This window comes from Dromiciops gliroides, chromosome 4 (genome assembly GCF_019393635.1).
Source record: "Dromiciops gliroides isolate mDroGli1 chromosome 4, mDroGli1.pri, whole genome shotgun sequence".
NCBI classification, from domain to species: Eukaryota; Metazoa; Chordata; class Mammalia; order Microbiotheria; family Microbiotheriidae; genus Dromiciops; species Dromiciops gliroides.
The window spans coordinates 377,340,142-377,347,653 of record NC_057864.1 but is presented as its reverse complement, the minus strand read 5'-3'; positions in this window follow the sequence as shown (position 1 = coordinate 377,347,653).

The window sequence follows — 7,512 nt, the reverse complement described above, 5'->3', positions numbered from 1 at the left end:
TGTCACAAAGATATTCTGCAGGATAGAGGGGAAAAGCCCTTGATTCTGGCAATGAAGAGATAGAGCATTGCTAATTTTGGAGAGAGCAGTTTCAGTTAGAGATGAGGTCAAATGCCATATTCCAAGAGGCTGTGAAGTGTGTGAAAGGAGAGGAAGTAGAGAGAAGGGGAATAGATAGATTTTATTTTTTTTCTTGTGAATTGAGATTTTAAAATCAGGAAAGAAGTAGGAAGATAGCTCAAGAAAATGCTAGGGTCAAGTAAGAGTTTGGGTTTTTTTTTTTAAGGATGGGAGGATAATTATAAGGGCCCTCCTCACATATGCTATGTCTGAGTCTATACATAATACACACATACATATATACATATATGTTTGTATGTACACATATACATATGCACACATGGGTGTATATATGCACATATATGTGTGTATTTCTATGTGCATGCATATATACATGTATATATAAATGTAATATAGCTTCTCAATTTTAACATTCACAAAGATGAATCTTCTAGAGACTCAGTTTGGTATGAAAGCTGGCCTGAAAGCCCAGAAATCTGAGTTCAAGTCCTTTCTCCCACATACTGCCTATATAGTTTTGGACACGTCTCCACCCCCCAACTAGTGCTTTCTCCCTGGGATTACCTTCCATTTATACTATATGCATACACGCACGAACATGCACATACACACACACACAGATTATCTCACTTGATCCTCACAACAACTCTGTGAAATGGGTGTTCCTATTTCCCCCATTTTACAGTTGAGGAAAACTCATGTAAACAGAGATGAAGTGACTTTTCCCAGAGTCGCAAAGTTTATATGTCTGAGGCCAATTTCATCTCAAGTCTTTCTTATTCCAGGTCCAATAACCTATCCATTGTGCCATCAGTTTACCTCTCAGTATCTATATCTCTCTCAATATGTTATATCAGTAGCACTTAACATATAATGAGCACTTAATTAAATGCTTGTTTGACTGACTTCCTGACAACCTCTCAGTTCTCTAGGTAACTCTTTAAAACTAATTGCAAAGGTCCTGAACTACCTGAATAAAGAAAGTTTTCTCCCCTGAAAATATCCTATACTAATGAAATCCAAGTCCAGTCCTTGCCCTATCCCTAATCTTCCTAACAGTACAAGTGGAAATACTAAATCTTTTGTCATTTCATTACCTTGAAAAGAACATCTAGGAAAATTTGAGTTGAAATTTTGTGCTAACTTTGCCAAAAGAATTCTTTAAATGTTATTTCATTGTACAATTAAACTAATAAATTCTCAGCTTTAAACTCTCTACTGAGGTGGGATATAAGGTCATTTCTCCATTTTTTTTCTCTTAGCTTGAAGCAAAAGACACAGAAATCCATGATGAGACACAGAATTTGGCCTCAGCAATAGCTAAACTTGGTTCAGCCAAGGCCATCAACCTTAATTCCCTTCCAGTCTGAGTAAAAGAAGCAGCCATAAAATTGGGTTATTGTTTTTAATTTTCCAATCCATGATTTATTTTGTTTAATTTTGGTGACAGCCAGAGATCTCAACTGCTACTCCAGTCAGGAAATGCTAGTGGGAACGATATAGACAGACAATCATTAGCTGTAGCATGCACAAGGTCTCATCTTCCTTTCAGTATAACATATCACACTGTAATTCATAAAACTGCTGTTATATAGGTTAACACTGAAATGTTAAAAATCAGAATAGTCTTCTTGAAATGGATTTTACATGTTCAGCCAGATTCTCCTAGGGAAACAGACTAAGAAAGAGTATTTCTATAACCAGATTAAAATTCTAGGCTCCTGAATGCAAAAAGGTTTCAGAAGGTACCCTCTGACCCTTTGATAATTTCAAAATACTAAACTCTAGAAAAGACACTGTCTCTCCCACGTTGTGAATAAGAAATAATTTAGCAAAAGGTAAAGAATTACATCATCAGAGTTAAGAGATGGAAGTTCTTAAAATGCAAAATCCAGAGAGAGATAACACACTAGTGAGAATGAATTTTCTCAAAATATACACAATGATAATAAATCTTGACTGTTTACAAGCTGGAAAGTCCTGATTGCATGAACGATGGGAAGGGGGTAGGAATCCAGAGTAGTAATTGCTACTGAGGAGAAAAAAAAAGGAGGAGAAAGAGAAGACTAGAGGCCCAGAAGATAAGCTCCACTGACTTACAGTTTTGCTTTGTTTATCTTAATCTGTACGTGACAAATTGAAGCCATGGGCAAAGATACTTCCCTCTTGGCCACAACCTCACCTTAGCAGGAACTGTGGCCAACAGCCAGTTTGACAACGCTTTATGCAACTTTCTTCCCACCCAATATATAAAATATGCACCACATTTACTGTGTATTTGCTTTCCCAAAGGAGTCAGGGGGGAATATGCACACACATACACAAACGTATGTATGTGTGTCTATATATGTATACATACATACACACTTTTATATATATATATATATATACATATATATATGTATGTATGCACATTTAGAGATAAGAATTGAGGAAGAGAGTTTCATCTCTTTGATTCTATATAAATGTATATGTTAAAAATCCAGGTAGCCTTCCTGAAATGAATTTTACATGTTCAGCCAGACTCCCCTTCCACCACCATCACCTTTTGGGGGCTTGAAAATACAACCATTCTCTAAACAGAGGGCTTCTTAAGCAAGCTGACAAGGCCTCAAATTAGAAAAGTAGCCTGTTGCTTGCTGCTGGTAACAGTGGAAGAGAGGACAAAAAGCACTCACACTCTTCTGCTCCCATCCAACTGCTTATCACCCCCTAATTTATACTTACACCTGTTCCATAATGAACTTTTAACCCTATGGGAAATGCCATCAGCGTGCTGCCAGCTGCCTGGTCCTTGTTGCCATGGGCTAAGGGCATTTAATTAAGTCCCAAACCTGAAATCTGACCAAAAAGGAAAGGAAGTACTTCAAAGAACTCATGCTTTGGTGAATCTGTGATTTCTTCAGTGTAGGTACAACCAATGCCAGACCACAGTCCTTCCATGTTTGCTCATTCTACATGCTTCTTACCTAGTTCTTAATAAATCTTTCATAGAAAAATCACTGAATTTCCTGGAAGTTTTCCCTTTTGATATCTTAATGGTACTAAAATGTCTCTCCAGTTGCTACTCTCTCATCTCTTTCTACATGAACAGCCTCCTTTTCTTATTATACATCTTCAACAATTTATCCTATGCTTCTTCTTGTGTACCAGGCATCACTGATCATGTCACAAATATTGTCTGCCCATTTTTCATTTTTGTGGCCTTTTAGATTATTTTAAATTTATGATATCCCATAATAAGCAACAATAATAGTATCACCAAAAAAAGAACTAGTACTAAAATAAGTGTGGCTTTTTGTGATAGTAGACAGGTATCATCATAAGTATTATAAAATTTTCCAAATGAATCAAGCCCAGACCTCTTCCTCTTAAGCAACTCTGAGCTCAACTTGTCCTTCTAATCCTATCCATCCACAGAATTTGTCCATAATATCTCCATTGCTGGACTAAGTTGACAGGTTGCCCAACTAGTTGAGTTATTTGGGTACTTTGCTTTAATCTGATGTGTATATAATAAAGTATCTTTCAAATTATTCTATTGTTCTAAATATTCTATTGTGTCTCAAGGTTGCATTCAATCAATATGATAACTACAAAGGGTGGTTGAAGAACCTCACCCTCAATAGTGGCTACTCTTGTTTAAAACATGTCTAGGGCTTCTTCCATGAAACTATCAAGCATTGCAAGGTTGCTATCTATAAGGGAATAAAATTCTAGCTAGACTGTCTAAAAATCTAATGAGTGGTTGCCATAAATTATAAGCTTTAGCAAGAGTTTAGACTTTTAAATATTTATTAAGGAGCATAAGAATTTGGGAAGAGAGAGAAAGAAGCCAAGATTCCTTCATCTATCTATCTCAGGGAGCCAGCATCTCAGCTCCACTCAAACCCAGGTCCCGGGCAAAAAAAAGCCCTCGCTCTCTCTTTCCTCCTCCCAGAAGCCTCTCATGAAACAGGAAACAGGACCATCCACACACACACAGCTCCAAGCTAATTGGCTGATAGCTTTGATCAACAGTACCAATGAGAAAACATCACTTCCTGACGCCAAGGCCACATGGCTATGTCCTCAGGACAGAGCTCACAAAATGTTCCTCCCAGCAGTGAGCATTACTCCAACTCTCACAGTATCTTGGGTAAATATTCATCTGAGTTTACACCTCTATTAATATCAAAACTCAGTGGATCATTCAATAATCATCTCCACAGTCATATCTGTCATGATCTCAAATAATTTTGGTGTAAGTATAGGAGACAGATACTTTGAAGAAAACCTTCAAAAATACATTTTGTTCTACTAAGATAAATGCTTTTGTAAAAATCAATGAACAATAAACAGAGCTCCCAATTATGTCATCCCCAGCCAAGCTATAAAGGTTTCAAGTATGGTCTTGATTATGTGAACTTTCAAGTGTCCATTACAATGTCCAGCCTAGCTAAGTTCCAAAAGGTTCACTGAAATTTTGGCCACTGGATGATGTTATTTTCAACCTCAGCAATTCACAAAGTTTATCTAATGAAGCATAAAGAGGTTTGTAATAGTCATCTGTAGAGAGAGTATCCACAATGATAAAAAAAATAAATATTTCAAGTACTGGAGTAAGTAAACAATATGCACAGAGATCTTTTATATTTTGTACACTATGGGAAATTGTCAGTGAAATTCTATCCATTCCCTTCTCATGTTTTCATCAATGATACTCCTGATAAGTATATCATTCATTCTAATAAAGATTTTATGGAGATGGACTTTCAGGAAAGATGATGATGTGAAAGATTACAGTCAAACTCAATTTCCCTAAGAAACTCCTCAAAGATAGAAATGGATTCCAGATGAAGCAAAGAATCATCAAGGAAAAAGAAATGCCAATAAACTCAAGAACTACACAAGAAGATAGATGCAAGTTTGCCAGTGTTCCATTTGTAGGCACTAGGGAATAGAAATCTAATAAGATCTCTAGTAAATGAGGTCTGAAGCCAGATAACTAAGCCTTGTATTGGTGAAGCCACAACAAAGAACAAAACAAAGAAAAAACAGACATAGGCTAGAGGCACCCAAACTATTTATGCACATGTTAGGGAGCCTCTAGGAGGCATGAAGTCATTGAGATCTCCCATATTCAATAGAACTGGAAACAAAGAATGCCACCATTTTCTGATAGGCAACTGCCCATGGCAATGGATCTAACACCTTGTTACACCAATTAGTTCATTTTAAGCTGAGAGACATTATATGACTGCTAAGGTCTACATGGTTCCCTCCTCTGCTTTTTTTATTTTTTTGCAGGGCAGTGAGGGTTAAGTGACTTGCCCAAGGTCATACAGCTAGTAAGTGTCAATTGTCTGAGGTCAGATTTGATCTCAGATCCTCCTTGAATCCAGGGTCAGTGCTTTACCACTGTGCCATATAGCTGCCCCTCCTCTGCTACTTAAATGAAGTCAGGAATAAAATTATAATCACTCTGAGCACTCAGGAAAATTCCTCACATTTTGATAGAACTTGGACTTTCTCCCTTAATTTACACTCACATTTACTTCTTGCTAATTCCTAACTTCTTTGGCTCAGCAAAAATTCAGGTCATTGAAGAATATTTGGCTAAAGAATCAGTAGAGGAAATTACAGGGCCTGTTGATTGATAGGCACAAGGGGAGGAAAGCTGGAGAAAGGACAAACCTTTTCTTGTATTCCCCTCAGTTCTTGAGGAGGTCGATACAATTTAGTGGCATGAGCCTGAGTCTTCTGCTCCAAAATGCTAGTAGAGCCATTTGATCTCCTTAGTTTCTTCCTTCTCTGCCACAGCTTAGTTATACTTTCTTCCTTCTTCTTTCACAGGATGCTTTTCACTAGATATTTGTGCTGCTGATTCTTCCCAGTTCAACTCTTGATATCCCAACACCTCCCATTCCCCTTTTTCAAATCTGTCTCCATGAAGTCTGAGATAGCTCTTCATTTTATACAAATTTCATTGGGTTATGTGTGACCCATTAGAACAGCTTTCCTCTGCAACTTCAGGCCATCCAATGATTTTTCAAGTACTTTCTAAACTTACTCTAAATTCTTTGATTGGATGATTGAGAGATATTCTTACTGGATAAATTTTTACATCGGGGTCAGTGAGGGGAGTGCACATACTTTGGGTCTTTTATGAAACTTAAAGTAAGAATTACCTGCAAAGTCCTATCATAGCCACTAAAGGAAATAAATATAGCTTCTAGTAGATGACTTCCCAAGGAGATAGAGAAAGTACAGAGGCAATCATGAAGCTGCTGCCAAGAGTCCCACCACAAAACCTGAATCTAGCCTAATCTTCAATATCTGTCAGGACAGCAGCAAAGGACAAAGATAATTCATGATTGGTGACTATGCCAAAAACGATGGACACAGGACCAAGAGCCAAATTAGATTATGAGGAGATAGAGGCATATAAGCCAGGGATAGAAGCAGATGGTAGATCTTGGTTCCAGTCCTAGATCTAGCTCCCTATCCCAGGCCTGGAATAAGAAATAGGGCAGAAAGAAACATAATTATCCAGTCACCTAATCCAAGATTGCAGCAAGGTAGTGACATTCAGAATCCAGAGGGGACAGAAACACATCCTAGACATCTGATTGGTGGAGATTAGTGCCCGTCTGTGTATGAAAGATAGTGTGGAGTTAGTGAGAGTAGAAGAAATGAGAACTCTCCTTTCTTTGAATAGATGGTGAGTCTCTTTGGGCTCTCCAAATCTCTTTAAGGTCTTCAATCTCTTGGAGTTTCTTTCAGTTTCTTTGGGCTTTTCAGTGTCTTTAGACTTTAAGAGCTTTTGGTTTCCAACTTTGAGAGAGAAATTAGGTGATATCAATCTAACTTCAGGTTGCTGAAAGGAAAAGAAGACTCTGGGAAGAAGCCACTATGAGAGGGGCTAGCTCTCTCCATCATGCCCCCATGCCCAGCTTGCTACATTAGAGACTCAGGGGAATTTCTCCTTTTTGCGAGTTCTGAGACTCTGTCTTGGTTGAGCTGAGTTATCTCACTGCTGATGGAAGAGCTCTGCATTACATGGTTTATATTCTCCCATGTAATTTTTCTCTGATTTCTGTTTTGCTACTGACTTGGACAAATAGTTTCTTTGCTAATTTCTATGTGTGTTCATTATGAAATTCGTATTTGATAGAAAAGAGTCAAACTTGGGAGTCCTCCTTTTCCCCAGTAAATGATCAGATATTATAGCAATGAGAAATTGAGCATGAAACTAAAAACATATCCCCTAGAATTCTCAATATTTATGGTAGCAGATAGATACAAATCTAGCCCAATACCCCCCCCTTTATTAGAAGAGCAGAGTGACCAAGCTTCTGGCCCCAACCTTCTGCTACCCCTCTTGGGAGGAATTTAAACCTCTCTTGGAGAATAGCAGGGAAGAAGAGACTATTCTACCTCCCTTTGAGC